General features: G+C 43.3%; 1 non-coding gene across 1 annotated transcript; it reads right to left on the bottom strand.

The window, feature by feature from the left end:
- Positions 1-1,552: 1,552 nt before the first annotated feature.
- trnar-acg (transfer RNA arginine (anticodon ACG)) lies at positions 1,553-1,625 on the bottom strand. The gene has a single exon. It is a non-coding gene; the product is annotated as a tRNA-Arg (tRNA).
- Positions 1,626-20,143: the final 18,518 nt, after the last annotated feature.

Here is a 20,143-nt window from a genome sequence, read left to right as displayed (position 1 = left end):
GAGTTCGGATGTCAAACTGGTTTGTAAACCTAACTAAAACTAAATCTGCCAAAGCCAACGTCACCTTCCTGGGATATGTCGTTGAACGCGGACAAATAGCCCCACGAAATCGAAATCGAAAGTTACAGGGGACATTTACACATTGTTGACGAAAGGAGCAGTATGACCGTTCCCCGGATTGAGTGGCTTTTACTGAACGTTTGTGCTGAATGTTATCAGTGGGACTGCTCCAGTCACCGAATTGTTAAAAACAGGCAAGAAATTTCAGTGAACACAAGACTTTCAAAATGTATTTGACAGCCTAAATACATTGTTACCTATTGCCAAAGTATCATCCACAACTAATCACAAGAAAGCTTTCAAGGTGCCCATCGATGCAAGTGATGTGCCTGTCTCTCTTCTTCTGCCCCTCTAATTTCGACCTGTCAACTTGTTTCATCTTTACTCTGTGTTTACGGGGTATAATTATCAGGAATGTTGCGTACCTTTGGAAAAGCATAATTAAGTTTATTTTGGATAGCTGAGTTCTGTGGATATTCTATGTTCCATTCACTGTGTTTCATCCCTTAATATTGTGAATAATTTTCTCTCTGTTTTAAAAACTGGAAGTCAAACTAACTAAAATATTCCGAGTAAATTTTACTATATATTCACCAAAACAAATAACGACGTTACGCTCTGCATTGCCAGCATAAGAATGTTTTGAGTGGTGTGGCCGAGGCAAAACGAGTTTGTTTTTTCTCAGAGCAAGTTAATTGTGCGGAAACACATTTTTTCTTAGATTAGATTACATTCAAGTGTGGAAACAGGCCCTTTGGCCCAACAAGTCCACACCGACCCGCCAAAGCGCAACCCACCCATACCCCGACATTTACCCCTTACCTTACGCTACAGGCAATTTAGCTTGGCCAATTCACCTGACCTGCACATCTTTGGACTGTGGGAGGAAACCGGAGCACCCGGAGGAAACCCACGGAGACACGGGGAGAATGTGCAAACTCCACACAGTCAGTCGCCTGAGGCGGGAATTGAACCCGGATCTCAGGCATTGTGCCACCGTGCCACCCACTTGACATGTACGAAATAATGAGGAGCATGGAATTAAAGATTGAAGGTAATATTTGCTCTTGATCGATCACCAGGGTTTGTAGATTTCAGATAAGATGCAGAAAGCTTTGAATAGACTTGTAGGAAAACTTTATCAGTCAGCGAGTGGTAGAGTCTGGAACTCACGCTCTATAAAGATCAGTTGGACAGTAAACCCTTCACTCTTCTCTGATTCCACTGACCAAAGAGTTTCGAAAAATGCTCAAAGCCGAGCATTACCGTGAGCAACAGTTATTCGATCAGTGGCTTTATGAAATGGAAAGATGCTCATGAGTATCGTGTGCGATTATTTGGCTTCCCTCCTGTGATGACGCTGGAACATTGACTTTCATATTCTCGGGTACATTTAATGAAGGCATTCTCTTACCTGCAGATTAGGAACTCCAACCGTATTTCGACTTCAGAAAAATCAGTTTTTATGCGTATTAGAAGTCTGCGCTGTCACCAGGCCAGGTAGGATTCGAACCTATAATCTCCTGATCCGTAGTCAGGCGCGTTATCCATTACGCCACTGGCCTGATGCGGAGCCTTAAGAGCCATGATGTTAACACGGACATCGTTAATAGCAGTCATGTTCACCAATTGAACAAGCGATAAAGATAATTACCGTCACTGCTTCAGTGCAATCTTCATCACCTTTCAAAGCAGCGAATTTTCAAAAAGAAAACACATATGTCCTCATGAAGCTTCCATTCACACTCTGACTGGTCAGTCATTCAATGTTATCACTGCTGATCTGATGAATTTCGTATCCACTTCTTCAGCATAACTGACGTGAACGTGAGCCTAATCACCACATCGGATATACCAGTTAATTTTCTGAGGTCTCGATTACAGTAACGACCTTTGCGATCATTTGAAGTTTTGTAGATATCTCGCAAATGTAATATCCGACAACCTCAGTGTTGCAATCACTACAGTGTCTCGGGGCACAGAAGTGAAAGATTCAACCGAATCTGAGTTCCCACATCTCAGTCACTGTTTCACAAGTATTCCTTTGTGCGAGTGGTTTTGTTCCTGGCATAATCTCTGCCATGATCCTTATTGCTTTTTGCATCGTGATTTTCCATGTGGCACCAGTATCATGAAATGGTTCTTCCTTGGCATTGTAAACACAGCAAGTTCTGCTCGAATCACTGTCACAGCAATCGGCATTTTTCCCGTTTTACTCCATGTAATATGTGCTTAGCAAACGCTGGGAAAATCAATCTATTTTTTACATAAAAATACTCTTCGTGGTGATCAGTTTCCTTCTTCAAACACCCGCTGTCTCACATCTTTGCGTTTCACATATCATAACCACCCTTTATCGGAGTAACCTCTCCCTCCCACAAGAACTAACTTGCCTAAACGTCCACCCTCCCATTTCACTGAGGTACTGCGCAATATAATACTCACATTTGCACTGTTCATTCTGTACTGCTGCAGTCACTGTTTTGGGTGAAAGTGCTCAATCCCATGGTCTACATCTTCAAGCAATTCAATCCATTTAGATGCACCTGTTCTGTAATTAATCCTCGTGGAGCAGCTTTTACTGACACGGACAAGAGATTACTGGAGCATCGGGCTCAGGATAAGTGCACAGCGCAGGATTGAGCAAAAGATGTTTTATTGGAAACGACAGGTTTCTGTGGCTTTCTCCAGTCGTTTATTTCATTTGTTCATTCGGTTCCCCCGAAATATTGCGTGCAGTTGCTTGCAGTTTATGCCCGGATCAATAGGGGCATAAAGTGAAGTTAAGAGCTGGAAAGGGTTGGGGAGATATGCAGTTAGGTCTAACATATGAGGAACGGCTGAGGATACTGGGATTGTATTCGTTGGAGTTTAGAAGATTAAGGGGAGACTTAATAGAGACGTACAAAATAATACATGGCTTGGAAAAGGTGGATGCTAGGAAATTGTTTCAGTTAAACGAGGAGACTAGGACCCGTGGACACAGCCTTAGAATTAGAGGGGGTCATTTCAGAACAGAAATGCGGAGACATTTCTTCAGCCAGAGAGTGGTGGGCCTGTGGAATTCATTGCCACGGAGTGCAGTGGAAGCCGGGAGGCTAAATGTCTTCAAGGCCGAGATTGATAGATTCTTGTTGTCGCGAGGAATTAAGGGCTACGGGGAGAACGCTGGTAAGTGGAGCTGAAATGCGCATCAGCCATGATTGAATGGCGGAGTGGACTCGATGGGCCGAATGGCCTTACTTCCACTCCTATGTCTTATGGTCTTATGGTCAGTTCTGCATCTCACATTACAGTAGTCATGTGATCGCACTGGAAACCGTGCAGAAATTGACCAAGTTGAAACGTTTAGGTTATGAAAACAGATTGTTTTGACTGGGGTTGTTTTCTTAAGGCAGAGGAAACTGTGACGATACTTGTTTCATATGCACTAAGTAATGAGCGACATGGACAATGCAAGCTAAAAGAAACGTTTCCTCTTGACTGATCAATAGGGGCATAAACTGAAGTTCAGAGGTGGAAAGGGTTGGGGAGATATGCAGAAAAATCTCATTAGCAAGTATATGGTTGAATCTGGATTCACTCTATGAAGAGATGCACAGAGGCGAACCCACATCACCTTCAGAAATACACGGATCTGAACTTGAGTTGTGTTTGCAAACTAGGGTAAGTGATGAAAATGAATAAAGATAGTTAAGCGATTGCATCTAACGAAACCATGTACAACGACCTTGAGAGCTGTCATTCTACATATACGTGGTATTCGTGTAGCTGTCCGTGGTGGCGAGCAGTTCCATTTTTTTTTTGCATCCTTCGCTGTGACCCGGCTTTGATTCTCAGTCCGGGAGTTGGGGTTTGATTCGATTCTGACAACAACATCAGCAAAAGCAGACCACCTGCAAGTGTAGTGTTCTTAGTACCTCGGATCAATTAATGACATCGAGAAATGAGAGACGACATCCCAGTCTCTTAAAGAAGGGGGACGGTGCCTCGGCAGTCTCTGCTCATTCAAACAGTTCACTCTCCATTCTCCTCTGATTCTGATTCCTAACGATTTTCCCAAAATTGTCAAAGCTGAGACTTGGCTCTGTGTCTTGTTTCCTTCCCAATCACAGGTGCCACAGTGAACCTCGGAAGGTTGACAGGTGTAAAGGGCAGCGTGAGTGACGAATTCAGCTTCCCCTCCCAGTGATGACTCTGGGATATTGACTCTGACGTTAGCAGGGACATTTAATGAAAGGGCCCTTGACCCTGCAGTTCAAGGTGCAAAACTCAATTGGGCTTCAGAACAGTCAGTTATTAGTGCAATAAAGTCAGCGCTGCCCGCAAGCCAGGTTGGAATCGAAACTCCACTCAGCAGATCTGTAGTTCTGCACGTTATCCATTGTGCCACTAGCCCGATGTATGTGTTACATTTTGCGGTAAGTTAGCTTGTATGTGAATTTGAAGCCTGCCAGTCTTGCTCTTGAACCAAGTCGAAATCTTAACTACAATTTTTGGACCGTAACCAAGCGTATTATCCACTGTGACACTGCGCTTGCGCGTGCTTGAGGTTGGTATTCTCCAGAGTTGTGATCTAAACACGACATGACCAATCGTACTCATGTTCACAAGTTGAATAACCAGGAAAGATAACCACTGTTACTGCTTCATTCCAATCATCCACTCATTGCGCAGTGGGAGGTTTTGCAACGAAAAGACATTCAGCCTCATGAAACTTCCATTCACTTTGTGTCTACTCAGCCATTCAATGGGATCTCCGCTCATCTGATGAATTTCAAATTCACTTCACTGATTTTGCTCCATCACTTTTGATAAACTAATGCCTAATCACAACATCGCATTCAAGCTAATTTTCGAAGTTTGAAAGTACTTTAACGACCTGTGCGAGTTTACAAGAAATTCGATAAAATGAAATGAACAAAAAAAACCATTCCAGCCAGAGCAGAGTTAGCCATATGAGAAAGGTTAGAGAGCGAAAACATTACCTCCGTTTCTCTCTGTGCAGATGTCAATAGAAGCTGCTCCAGGTAAAGTTGGAACTACCGGCTTGATGTCCCAGTGCTCCCAGCTTCGTGTCAATGGAGGCTGCTGCAGTTCACGTTGGAGCTCCCAGGCTGATGCGACGTATAACACGTCAATAGAATCTGCTCCACGCGATGTTGGAACTCCCGGTCCCCGGCATTTCAATTCACTCTATACTTTCAACGAAATACTTCACACTCACTGATTTCATTACTGAACCCATATCTGCTGACTCATCCCCATCCCCATTTCCAGTTTGATCTTCGCTGTTGCACCATACAGTTTTTCGTATTCCAGGCTTGAAACCTCGCACTATATGATATTCCACAGCAGTGGACATTTGCTTGCATGACGCAATTGGTTAAGAAACCGAAGGAAAACTACATTTCTTTTGCAGAAATACGTTCCAGCAATTCCCTGCACTATTCCCTGACGCTTTCATTTTCTGGAGAACTATATCAATCTTCGCCTTCAATAAACTAAGTGATGAAATATCCATCGGCTCTGGAGATACTAAAGTTAACCATTCAGCCCACCATGATTTTGCATGTCTTAGTCACTGTTTGTCAAGTATTACTACTGTTCATGTAGTCCTGTTCCTAACATATCCTCTGCCACTATCTTTGCTGCTTTTTGCATCATGCTATTCCATGTGGTGCCGGTATTGTGCAATGTTAGCACTTGGCGTAGTGGCAGCAGAATGATCATCTCCAATTTGACTTCCAGTATTGTCACTTGTTACCGTTTTATGCGGAGTAAGACATGCTTAACAAAAGCAGGAGCGAATCAATCTTTTTTGACATGAAAATATTCGTCGAGGTGATGATTTTGCTCCTTCAAACCCTCGCCCTTTCACATCTCTGCTGTCTATGTCTCAGGATTCATACCCAACAATTCTGGGAGATTTCTCCCCATCCCACGATCAGTAACCCTGCTTTAGGTCGTTCCTCCAATTTCCCTGAGGCATTTGGCAATCAAACACTCGCATTGACATTGTTCAGGCTGTGCAGCTGCAGTCAATGTTGTTGGGCGAACGTGACCCAATCCCACAATTAGGACCTTAAAACCAATCGATCCATTTACATACTGCTGTTGTGAGATCAGTGCTCATGTAGCAATTTTTACTGACATGTACCGGAGATCACTAGAACATCATGCTCAGAAAAAAGGACACAATGCAGTATTCAGCAAAGGGTGCTTTTTTTTGGAAACGATCAGTTTCTCTGATCTAATTTCAATGGAGAAGAGGAGATTGTGAGGAAACATGATTGAAATGTGCGAAACAATGAGAGATGAAGGCATATTAGCCTGAACGAAATGGTATCTCTCGGTCAAGCGCCATGTGGCGCAGACTAAATGTAAGATACAGAAAGTTTTCAGTATATAAGCAGTAAAAACTTTATCCACCAGTGGTGGTGGATAAATCTGCAACTCATTATGATGAAATCCACACAACCTTCTGAGGTATTCAGTCTGTATTTATCATGCTAAGTCTTACAAGGCAAAGAGATGGAAAATGGAATGAGAATAGTGAAGCGGTTGTTTCTGCAAAGAACGCGTCCAACACATTTGAGAGCTGTCACTCTACGTGCGTCTGACCGCTGTACTCGTCCCTGGTCGTGTCGTGGTTCTGAATTGGCACTTTTACCACTGCGGCCCGGGTTCAATTCCCCGTAAGGGCTGTTTTGCTCAGCATCAACAGCTGGGCATCTGTGATAGGATTCCTTTCAATGCTTCGAATCAATCAATGTGTCCACGAACATCAGAGTCAATGTTCCAGCCTCTTAAAGAAGGAGAAGGTGCTTCGGCACTCCATGAACCAACATGAGACTGAGATATTTATTTTGTTTCCTTGCCATTTCGAGGAGCCGCAGCGATTGGGTCGATGGCTCTGTGAAATTGAAAAGTGCCGATTCGCAGTGTGTGGGACTATTTGGTGTTCCTCACTTGTGATGACGCGGCGACATTGACTGTGATGTTCTCCGGGACGTGTACTGAAAGAGATTCTCGTGTCTGCATATCAGGAGCTCAAACTTCATCTCGGCTTCATAACAATGAGGAACATTAGGTTGTAAGTGTAATAAATACCTGCATTAACCTCGAGCTCGAGTGGAGTGAAACTTACAATGTTCAGATCTGGAGTCAGGCAAGTTAGACTTTGCACCACTTGTCCCACGTGTTCTTCACGCTTTCATGCTTCAGAGTTGTGATGTTAACGTGGACAGGAGAAATAGCTGTCATATTCAAAAATTTAACCAGGCAAGAAAATCAACACCTCTGCTTCAGTCCAATCCTCCCCACTTCGTGTTTCAGCGCGATTCATAATGAAAAAATATCTGTCATGATGAAGTTTCCATTCAGCCTCTTGTCTGTTCAGCCATTGAATGGGATCATCGGTGATTCTGTAAATTTAAACATTAGTTCCCTGCTTTTCCTCCATAAATCAAGATAAACTCGAGCATAATGGCAACATCAAATAGAGTCATAGAGTCAGAGAGATGTACAGCATGGAAACAGACCCTTTGGTCCTACTCGTCCATTTTGACCAGATATCCCAACCCAATCTAGTCCCATCTGCCACCACCCCGTCCATATCCCTCCAAACCCTTTCTATTCGTATATCCATCCAAATGCCTCTTAAATATTGCAATTGTACCAGCCTCCACCACTTCCTTTGGCAGCACATTCCATACACTTATCACTCTCTGTGTGATAAAGTTGCCCCGTCGGTCTCATATATATCTTTCCACTTTCACCCTAAAACTATGCACTCTAATTTTGGACTCACAGACCCCAGGGAAAAGCTTTTTTTCTATTTATCCTATCTTTGACCCACATAATTTTGAAAACCTCTAATAAGTCACCCCTCAGCCTCCGACGCTCCAGGGAAAACAGCCCCAGCCTGTTAAGCCTCTCCCTATATTGCAAATCCTCCAACCCAGGCAAAATCCTATTTGTTTTCTGAACCCTTTCAAATTTCGTAACTTCTTTCCGATGGGAAGGAGACCAGATAAGCACGCAATATTCCAACAGTGGCCTAACCAATGTCTTGTACTGCCGCAACATTACCACCCAACTCATGTATTCAATACTCTGACCAATAAAGGAAAGCGTGCTAAAAGCCTTCTTCACTATCCTATCTACCTGCGACTCCACTTTCAAGTTAAATTTCAAATATCAGAATCCTATGAACCTGCACTCCAAGGGCTCTTTGTTCAGTAACACTCCCTCGGACATTACCATTAAGTGTTGAAGTCCCGTTATGATTTGCTTTCCCAAAATGCAGCACCTCACATTTATCTGATTTAAACTCCATCTGCCACTTCTCAGCCGATTGGCCGAACTGTTCAAGATCCTGTTCTAATCTGTGGTAACTCACTTTGCTGTCCACTACACCTCTAAATAAATGACAAAAAGTAGAGGACCCAGCACCGATCCTTGTAGCACTCCACTGGTCACGGGACTCCAGTCTGAAAAACAACCCTCCAGCACCAAACTCGGTCCTCCCCCTTTGAGCTAATTATATACCGTTAATTATTTGAAGTTTAGTTTGCTGGAATGACGTGCGTGCGTTTTCAGGAAATGTAATATCATGACACGAGCTGAAAATCGCTTGCTGCAATTTAAACAAATACGCAGTCAGTCTTATGACAAAAGTCAGAAAAAGAAAATATTGCCTGCATTTCTTTCTGCACAGATTCTCCTCCACGAGCTGTATCTTTCCCACATTTTCCCTTATTTTTGGGAGATTTCCTTGGGACAGGTATTGACTGAATTTACAAACATGGTTCCTGCTAAATACTAATTCAATTCAGATTAAAATAACTGAGTACACTTTCTCCCAACTTGATGTCTCATTGCTCCGTGCTACTTATCAATACAATCTGCTCCAGGGGAGGTTGGAACTTCCAGCCTGCTGCCACAATGCCCCCTGGTTTATGCCAACAGAAGCTGCTCCATATAAGTTGGAGGTCCCAATCTGATATCACAATGCTCCTTGCTCCATGTCAACAGAAGTTCCTACAGGTGATTGTGGAGTCCCAGCCCCGGCATTTTTTGCACCTTTACACCGTCACAGCGGGCTCATCCTCATGCCCATTTCCAGTTTGATCTTCGCTGCTGCGCCACTCAGTCTCTCTTAGTTTAGCTCTGGGAACACGAGATTATATGATATTCCACAACATTGGTTACTTCTGTGGAATATCACAATTCTCCATTTCATAAATCAGAATTCACGCCCACGCATTTTCAGAGATTTGCCTCACTTCCATGGTCACTAACCCTCCTTTACATCGCTCTTTCCATTTCACAGAGCCATTCCATAATCTAACGCGCACACTGACACCATTCTATCTGTGCTGCTGCTGTCACTCTTGATGGGTAAACGTGTCCAATCCCATCATCGGGAACATGAAACCACTCGATCCATTTCAATCCCGGTGGTTGTGAAATCAATCATCATGTTGGAGTCTTTACTGTCATGGACCAGAGATGACCTGCTACCAATTTGTCTTGACTTCCAGTATGGCACCTCACTGTCTACGTTTCCATTAATGCCACTGACGTTGATCTTTTAAACCCTTTTCGAGGAGAAAGTGAGGACTGCAGATGCTGGAGATCAGGCAGCATCCAAGAAACGTCGATTCCCCTGCTCCTTGAATTCTGCCTGACCTGCTGCCCTTTACCAGCAACACATTTTCAGCTTTTAACCAGCCATGGTAAAATAAATACACACCAGGTCAACCATACTAGTCTAATTCTTGTGCTCGGTGGCTTTCAGTCTGATGTTAAGCTGACTGGTTTGTGATCTCTACTACCATGATGCTCTCCCGACGCCATTCCTTCTATTGTGCTCCTCTTGTTGGTCTTGCCATGACTGATCAAAACAGTGCTCTTGAAATCACTTCAAAAATCATTTCGCATTACAATGACACACTACATTGGAGTTGTGAAAATCCACTGTTATTTCTACCCTTTTATTTGATCATTATTGAGAAATTAACTGTCATTAGCTCCACTATACTGCTAAGTTGTTCTGGTCTCTGTGGAATTCTTCCAGCACTGTCACTGCATTTTTTGTTCCTTCGCTGAATTTTTACAGTCGCGTTTAATATTCATGTAAAACATCGTTCCTCAGAACTGCAATTTTTCAATGGAGCAAAATCGCCAGCCTTTTCATTTAAAGTCCCCTCTAATGATATCAAAGGGGGAAAAATGAGAGTTTCAGCAGCAGACGAAACGAGATTCGGACGAGTTATCAATGTCAGCGTGTGGGGCACATGTGATCATGGTGATGATGAGATCCAATAGCGCAACCCAGCAACTTTCATGCCAACATTTGTTTTGTGTTAGCTGCACAAATTGCCAGAGTCATTTCCCTTAATTTCGCAATCTGTCTTTTTGTTTTTGGCTTTTCTTTTCCTCCTGTAGTTCTCCCTTGATGGCAGTAACTCTGTCTGACGATCAAAATGCCTACCATTCTTATACCCCAAAATCAGATTATCTCATTGGTTCGATGTTGGCAGAATAATAAATTCAAAATCGATTTGCTTTTAGTTTACAGAGACGTAATTGAATCTCGATGGTTAAAGTTGAATTGTCGTCAAAATGGCAACCAACTCAGGGACCTATTTCACAGCCAAATGTTATATATTTTCAATTTTCCAGTAAACTCTGACACTGCCCTCGTAAGCTGTCAGTGTAGAACAACATTCTACCTCTCTTCAAGGTACACCACACACTTTCAACTTCATAACCCTCTGCAATTCCACATCAGGCTGTCACTTCCCCACCACACACAAAACCAGAAATACAGACCTCAAACAAACGACAGTTATAAGTGAATAAATGAGCAGTAAAATGTGCCATGTCACAATCAAAGTGAAACAGGGGACAGAGAAAGATACTGGGCTTGCCAGCACACAGAAAATAGTCAAGTATTTTGCAGGAATCTACATCATAGTCATGAGAATGAATTGATATAATTTTTTTTAGATAACATGGTGATGGAGTAGAGCTCCATATTAACGCCAAGAAAAGTAGCCTGTAGTGTTTAGTGAAATGCAACACTGCTTCAGACTCTCTCATTCAGTGTAAAATCCATATTTGGCAGTGGGGGGGGGGGGGGAGGGGGTAAGGAGCGTTCGAATACAGAGAGCAGAAGTAGAGGAGTGGGAAGAGCACAGAGGAATGTGCTGGAAGCAGTGGTGGATTAATGGGGTGTAAGACCATGGATGGATTTGAAAACAAATCTGAGAATTATAAAATCAGTGGAGAGTCATCCTGGGAACCAATGCAGATCAGTGAGTTTTATTTAGTCAGAACAGAAGGGAAGTCAAGGAGGAAATGACAAGCAGTTAGCTTAACATCTGTCACATGAAAGCTTCTCTTTTTTTTTAATAAAGCTGTTGAGCAAGGCACTTGGACAAAGAAAATCAAGGGTATGACGAAAATTCAAGATACTTTGCGAAAGTGTAGTCAGATTTTACCAGATTATTGAAGTTCTTTGTGGAGCTATCGTGTGCTATGGATAAACTGCCATTTACTGACCCATTCGTGAGGCTGTCAAACTTCACTTGACGGCTCCCACCATCCTCCTCACAATATACATTCCGATCCAGTTGGTGTAATCAACAAGTTTGGAAAAATTACAAGAGGTCCAAATGTGCAAATCATGTATAATCGTTGGGAACAATTTGGTTCAAGCATTGAATCATAGAATCCCTGCAAAGCAGTCACGGCAATGAGGGCCTACTCTCTCCCTATAATGCTGCATTTAGCATGCCCAATCCACTTAGCCTGTACATTCCTGGATATGATGGGCAATTCATCTGAACCGTGAATGTTTGTACTGTGTGCAGAAATAGCAGCATCCGCAGGAATCCCACGCAGACACTGAGAATGTGTACACTTCATGTTGTCAATCGCGTGACGGTGGAATTGAACCCCGGTCTCTAGCACTGTGAGGCAGCAGTGCTGTCACTGATCCTTGTGCTACTCCACCAGTAACAGAACACCAACCTGAGAAAAGTGCGCTTATTCCTACTCTATGCTTTCCAGCTGGTAAACAATCCTTAATGAATGCTGGTACGTTTACAACAACCACATTGTATTTCGTAAAGTTGTGTGGGACCGGATAAAAAGCCTCCTGAACAAGCGAAACAGTGGGGTACCAACGTGAATTCCACTCCACAGGAGACGTTGCAGAGATCACATAACTTGAAAGATGACTCCCAGCGCATCCACATTCTCTCATTGACTTCCTCTTTCTTCAACATTTTGCGATAAAGCCTGTCTGGTCTAATTGACTCAAACTTTAGTCCACTTAACTTTTGAAGTACGACCTCTTTCTTGTTCTTATTTGTTTTGCCCCTTGTTTCATATTGTTGGGACATTTAATCTCCTGATGAAGGGCTTCTGATTGGATGTTGACTGACGGCCTGTGCTTTTCCAGTACCACATTCTTCGAAACTGATTGCAAGCATTTGCGATCCTCACTTTCTCCTTTTCCACAATCCTGACATTTGCAAAGTTTCTCACTGTGCTGATTCCCTTTGCGTCTTGCCAGGCCAGATGATCAGCTGAAGCCTCGCCCACACACACGTGCTCTGTTTCTCCTGACTTTCAACGAAGTTTGTACCTTTCCTGTTCAGAACACCATACTATTCATGTTCGGATAAATGATGTGACTCCGTCAGACTCTGCTGTGATCTTTGATCCAAATTTGCTGATTGCAGATCAATCCTTCTATTACCGTGTAAAATTGATTTGAAGATTATAATTGAGAGAGAACCCATTCAAACATGCTCGGTCAAGTGCCTAAAAAACTCTTTATGTGGCTTAGTGTCAAGTGTTGCCTTTTCACATTCCTGTGAATCATTTTGGACATTTTGACAGATGGAAGACGGGGTAGAATTATAATCTTATGTTGTTGATTTGGATATCCATTGCAATTCCTTCATCATTTCCAGGTGTTTAACCTGTAACTCCTCACCTGCCAGTAATCTGGGACCACGTGCACTACGTGGACTGCAGCAGTTCATGAAGATAATCCATCGACGTCTACACAGGCAATTAAAGATTGACAATATCAGCCAGTCTTGCTCATGAAAGGGCTGGAGAGTGGGGTGAACTAATCTGCTCAGGAAACCGGCATGAACACGATGTGCTGTACTGTAAAGTTGGCAGGCGTTATCCCAAGTCCAAATGGCACTCCGTCAGCTCCTAGTAACACCGGATCCATTGCTCTCGCCACCTGAACATGCTTAAGAGAGGATAAAAAAAACATGACTGACAAGAGAAGTCAGGGAGAGCACAGAAACAGAAGAAAAAGACACCATCTGGTATAGATTAGTGAAACCTAGAGCATTTGGAAGGGTTCAATAACGAGCAGAGAACAATCGAAATGGCAAGATGAGTTATTAAGATTTACTACGTAAGTGTGTGAACTTGAAATATAAAGAATGTGCAAGAGTTTGTTCACATATTTAAAAGGTTACAGAGAGAATAGTAAGGTAAAACAATGACTGCAGATGCTGGAAACCAGATTCTTGAGTAGAGTGGTGCTGGAAAAGCACAGCAGTTCAGGCTGCATCCTGTAGCAGGAAATTCCGACGTTTCGGGCAAAAGCCCTTCATCAGGAGTACAGGCAGAGAGCCTGACGGGTGGAGAGATAAATGTGAGGAGGGTGGGGGTGGGGAGAAAGTAGAATAGAGTACAATAGGTGAGTGTGGTTGGGTATGAAGGTGACAGGTCAGTGAGGAGAGTGGGGGAAGGTAGCTTCAGGGCAGAGGAAATGACCTGGGAGTAGCAGTGGAAGAGATTCTTGTACAGAGAGGTGGAAAATTCCTTCAAGGCACGCATCTTTGCAAGAGGATTCGCAGTAGGGTTAAAGTCAACTCGGTAAAAACAATTACTGCAGATGCTGGAAACCAGATTCTGGAGTAGAGTGGTGCTGGAAAAGCACAGCAGTTCAGGCATCTTCCGAGGAGCAGGAAAATCCGACGTTTCGGGCAAAAGCCCGTCATCAGCAATTCAGGCAGAGCGCCTGAATGGTGGAGAGACAACAGAGAGAAGAGTGCAAATTGGTGCACTGGAGAAGACGTAATGGGGAACAACGAAATGGTGCAGTTTAACAAGTACTTTGCATCAGTTTTCACAGTGGAAGACAACAACAAAATTTGTGAATTAATAGACACGTAGGGAAGAAGTGAATGAAATGCCAACAATAACCAGAAGATGCCAGGGAAGCTGCAAGGTCTGAAGGGATTAAGTCACTGAGACCAGATGGACTGCATTCCTAATTTCTAAAGGAGATTGCTGAGGAGATTGTGGAGGCATTGGTCGTGATCATTCAGGAGTCATCGGCGTCAGGGTGGGCCCAAGATGAGTGGAAATTTTTAAATGCAACACCCCTGCTGAAAGAAAGGGGAGAGGCAGACACGGCCTACTTTCGGCCATGCTAACGACAGTGTTGCACAGTATTTGGAAATGGATGGTAAAATACAGCAAAGTCTGCATGTCTTCATCAAGTCGACGTCATGTCTGACAGCTATGCTAGATCTCTTTGAGGAAGTATCAAGTAAGTTAGGCAAAGCAGAGCCGGTGGACGTGATCTAATTCAATACTCATAAGTCATGTCATAAAGTGCCATACAGTAGACTGCTAAATAAGGTAAAAGCATGCTGTTAGTGACAAGGAGGGGATTGGCTGACTGGCTGAGTGAGAACAGAGGGGTCTTTTACAGGATGGCAGCTACTGATTTTTTAAGACTTGCACACCCATCGGTGTTGAGAGCATAACTATTCACGTTACACGTAGTTGAAGAGATAGGTCGTGCCAAGAAAGCTGGGAAACTTCATAAAATGCTAGGCAGGCAAAGAGAGTGGGCAAATAAGTGGCAAATGCAATACAAAATGGGATGTGTCACGGTATGCGGTATGAAAAGAAGAAGGCAGGCTTCGACTAATTTCTGTTCACGGAAAGCCTTCAGAAATCCGAAGCACAAAGTGACTTGGGAGCCCTAGTTCAGGCAGGTTCAGTTGGAATTAAGGAAGGAAAATTCAATTTTATAATTCATATCAAGGGGCCTCGTATACAAGAGCAGAGTTGTCCAGTTGAGCATTTACATAGTCGTGGTCAGACTGCATTTGGAATATTGCAGGAAGTTAGGCCCGATATCTAAGGGTATTTCAGAGTCCTACAGCAGTTTAACAGACCATTCACTCCATATATACCATGCAGAACTCATTGCCAAATTAAAATAGACCCGCCTGCCTGCCGTTGGCCCAAAAACGTCCAATACATTCCTAATCAGTTACTTATCCAAATGACTTTTAAATAATTTAACTGTAGTTGCATCCATCACTTCCTCTAGCGGTTTATTGCACACAGTGACCAACTGGTGTGACACAAAAGCTGCCAATCATGTCCTTTATAAATCTTCCTTCTCGTACTTTAAACATATTCCCCTGGATTCGAACTCCCTCACCTTTGATTGTAATCTTATTTATGCTCCTCGTGATCTTACAAATCTCGAAAAGGCCAAACGTCGAAGTCCTCTGCTCCAGTGAAAAAGAAACCGCAGCCTATTTTTATAACAGAAGACTTCCATTCATGACATCATCCTGGTAAATACTTTCTGAACCCTCTCCAATATAATAAAATCCTTCTCATAACGAGGAAACGAGAACTGCACACAATACTCCAGAAGATATGATGACATTGGAGAGGGTCCGAAGAAGGTTTAAAAGAATGATCCTGGGGGGAAGAAATGCTTGTCATAAAATGCTGAAAACTCGGAGGCTGTACTTGATACAATTTAGAAGTTTGAGGAAAATCTGATTGAAACTTAAACAATACAAAGAGGGGCAATTAAAGTGGCTGTGGAGAAGATTTCCAACTCGCACGAGAGACCAGGAGCCGACTGCATATTATATAGAGAAAGGATGACCATTTTTAAGTGAGATGCGGAGGAATTTCTTCAGCAAGAGGCTAGTCATTCTTTAGAACCCTTTGCCGTAGAGGGCTTAGTGGTCAAGTCATTGCAATTTTTCAAGACAGACATAGATAGGTCCCTGATTGATGAGAGGATCAACAGTTACAGGAGATGGCAGAAAGCCAAAGAATGAGGTTGAGAAACATATCTACCATGACCAAATATTGGAGAGGTCTCGATGGGTTGAATGGTCTAATTCTGCTCCTTTATCTTGTGGCCTTCTCGCTATTGCGTGTGACTTTAATCTGCCCATAGACTGAGCAAGTCAGATCAGTAACAATACTATGGAGGAGACTTACGTGGTGTATGTATGAGATAGTTTTCTGAGTCGCAACATTAAGGACACAAATGGAGGACACCTTTGTAATCATTAAAAACGCGGAAATAGGGAAAACACACCGGACCATCAACTCCACGCTAACAGGAATCCGATTCACTAGAGAGGAAGAGAATGACAACCAACTCCCATTCCTAGACGTGATGGTACAGAGAACACCGAACGGAGAATTCACTACAAGGGTATACAGGAGAGCCACACACACAGACTAAGTCCAATACACACAAACGAAGTTGCATCAAGACACTATTCAAAAGGGCCACAACACACGGCAGCACACTAGACCTGCAAAAAGAGGAAGAGGAACACCTATACAAGGTATTCGCCAAAAACGCAATTTCATCAACAGATGCCTAAGGGAAAAACAACTGAACGAGGACATGCCGCAACCCAAAGGACTAGCCACACTACCATACATCAAGAACATCTCTGAACTGACAGCCAGACTACTGCGACCACTAGGACTTTGTGGGCGGCACGGTGGCACAGTGGTTAGCACTGCTGCCTCACAGCGCCAGAGACCCGGGTTCAATTCCCGCCTCAGGCGACTGACTGTGTGGAGTTTGCACATTCTCCCCGTGTCTGCGTGGGTTTCCTCCGGGTGCTCCGGTTTCCTCCCACACTCCAAAAAATGTGCAGATTAGGTGAATTGGACACGCTAAATTGCCTATCGTGTTAGGTGCAGGGGTAAATGTAGGGGAATGGGTCTGGGTGGGTGCGCTTCGGCGGGTCGGTGTGGACTTGTTGGGCCGAAGGGCCTGTTTCCACACTGTAAAGTAATCTAATCTAATCTAATCTAAAGACTTATAACAGCACACAACTCAGACAACAACTCACCAGAATGAAGGACACGACACCCAGCATGAGCAAAACTAATGTAGTATACAAAATCCCATGCAAGGACTGCACAAAACACTATATAGGACAAACAGGAAGACAGCTAACGATCCGCATCCATGAACACCAACTAGCCACGAAACGACATGACCAGCTATCCCTAGTAGCCACACACGCAGACGACAAGCAACATGAATTCGAATGGGACAACACTACCATTATAGGGCAAGCCAAACAAAAAAACAGCCAGGGAATTCCTAGAAGAATGGCACTCATCCACAAACTCCATCAACAAACACATCGACCTGGACCCAATATACCGGCCACTACAGCGGACAGCTGAAACTGACAACCGGAAGCGGCAGGGACAGGCCACTCTAAATGCCGGAGGAAAAACCACAGAAGCGCTTCACAGGAGGCTCCCAAGCACTGAGAATGTCACCGAGACAGGGGACGAAACGTTTGCAACAAAAACTTCCAGCTCGGCGAACAGAAACACAGCAACGAGCACCGGAGCTAATCGCTTTGGATTAGCATCATCAAGACTTCTTCTTACCTCATTAAAAAATCGCCAGAAAGTTCACCACAATTTTCTATGAACAATTCTATTTTAACTTTCCTGAATGAAACACATATTTCTTCACGTGGCACCTCATTTTGTCTGGTATGACTGTTTGCAACATTTCTCATACAGCTTTAGACGGTTATTCTGTCAGTACTGAATTAATTGACAAAACGTTTCTCATGGCAAAGCGTGCATACATTTTAAAGATGAGGAAATGTGTCTGAATGAGTTATGACTTGGACATTAGTTATCGTGAATACAAAGTAAAGACAATCAGGTTGTGATGGTGTTGACCTCTACCACACTTTCAGAAGCTGCCTGACAAGCTGAATACTTCCAGCATTTTCTGGTTTTTTTTAAAAATATATATCAGATTGCCAGTATTTGGCTTCTGCACTTGTTTTTGGGACAAAAGGGATGAAAAGTGGGTCGGAAGCAGGAGCAGTCACCTCCTTCAGTCATGCAACTCCCAGCACTTCCTCTGGTTTTGTAATTTTGTGACGACACTAACTGGCTTGAATATTGGATTTTAATGATAATCTAAGTGTTTACATGTTACTCTTTCTGCTCAAATATGAAATTAAAAAATTTCATCAATTTATATCAATTTCACAATTTATGTGTGCATGTCCAGGTCATAATTCTACTTTTGAGGGGAAGGCAGCATTTCATATTGGTAACAATAAATGATAACGATTCGCAGGCCATGGCTGTGAGAGCACGGAATCCAAATGACTGGATTCCAGGGACAGTCACTGTGTCTATCAACATGGACACTGTCTGATTCGGCATTACAGTCTCCCATCCTTCTGCTCATGATGCCTTCAGTTCTGTCTTGGTTTTGTTTCGACTGGTTTCTAATGCACGGGCTATCCAATCATCTATTATGTTGCTTTTTCTAAAGAGTGAGAATCCTTCTCTCAGAGCACACCGCCTCCGTAGCTCAATGCTTAGATAGGGGAGGAATACGGACAGGGGAATGGCTGAATGCTTCCTTTCTTTGCTGCAACCAAACTCTGGTGTTGAAATTTGAAAAGGGACAAAATAAGCCAATTGAGTGCAATCCTATTTTCTGGCTGATCTCTCCAAAGGCCACAGTCACTTCGCCAGAACGTTTCTGTGTGTTTGCCTCTGTAAGTGAAATGGGGTTTAGATCACCGAGGGGGTGTGAACACAGGTTATCCATCTTAAACTTCAGTCGCATACATTGTAAAACGTGCCTGGATGATAGCATTGCGACGAGTGCTTGAAACATTTGAGAACACAAGGGGAGAGGCCAAGAGCTGAAAACTTTGATGATGGGCCTCTTCCCATTCTGTGAACAGTCGATGAGTTGCTCAAACCTATGTACTGATAAATTAAACGCCGTATGCTTTGGCATTAAGAAGCAGTTCAACAGCTTGCGAGGCAGCAGTGGTGATGTATTGGTTAAGAGTCGGTGTTTTCTTCACTGCGGCCAGGGTTGGGTGCCTGTTCAGGGAATCAGGTTATATTGTTGCTGACAGTGACAACAACGACAGTGGAGCAGCTCTGATGGGAATGCTTCAATATCTCAGATCAGTTCATGCCTCTAGAACTTCAGAGATCATGTCCCTGCTCCTTCAAGAAGGGGAAGGTACCTTGACAGTCTCTGCTCATTCGGTCAGTTCATCATTCATTCCCTTAAAGATTCACAGAGTTGAAACGGGGCTCTTTTAAATTGTTTCCTTAAAACTCCCACGGGTTGCAGGTATTGGATTGGTTTGAAATTGATAATGTGCACAAGAGCACCGTGCAAGACGCTCCTATCTTCCCCTCCTCTGACAGCGGTCTGAGATTGACTCTGATATTCTCGGTTTCATTCATCGATCGGAGACATTAATCGGTATATTAAGAAGTGCCACAAATAATTCAAACAGAATGAAATTCTTTCAAATGTTCTGGCTACAAAGTACTCAGAAACAGCTTATTTTTGAGAGATATTTAGGAAAACCGAGTTTAAGAAGATAAACAACTTGCTTTGCAAGATGCTTCCAATGAAGACGTCAATTCTCTTGAACGATTCGGTGGAATTTTAGTTCTTTCTATTACCACAGACACATCTTGCGAGAGTGACAAATGCCTCAGAAAATTAGGAATTTAACCATTTGGCTACTTCTTCCTTCACTTCAGACTTGAAAACCAGAGCCTGATTACGTAAGCAAAGAGGTAAACAGGCACCAGGCTGCCATTCGAGAACAGGCCCAGCCATTAAGAATTGATACACGATGAATGTATACCTCCTGAGGCAGCCTGGTTTCCTGTAATCTCCCATCCTCCTGCCTGTTTACTTTGGATTCCTCTA

The sequence above is a fragment of the Chiloscyllium plagiosum genome, unplaced genomic scaffold (genome assembly GCF_037043375.1).
Source record: "Chiloscyllium plagiosum isolate Xiang-an unplaced genomic scaffold, Cpla_swu_hap1 HiC_scaffold_48, whole genome shotgun sequence".
Lineage (NCBI taxonomy): Eukaryota > Metazoa > Chordata > Chondrichthyes > Orectolobiformes > Hemiscylliidae > Chiloscyllium > Chiloscyllium plagiosum.
The sequence above is the reverse complement of the archived record's forward strand: the minus strand, read 5'-3'. Positions and strand labels throughout refer to the sequence as shown.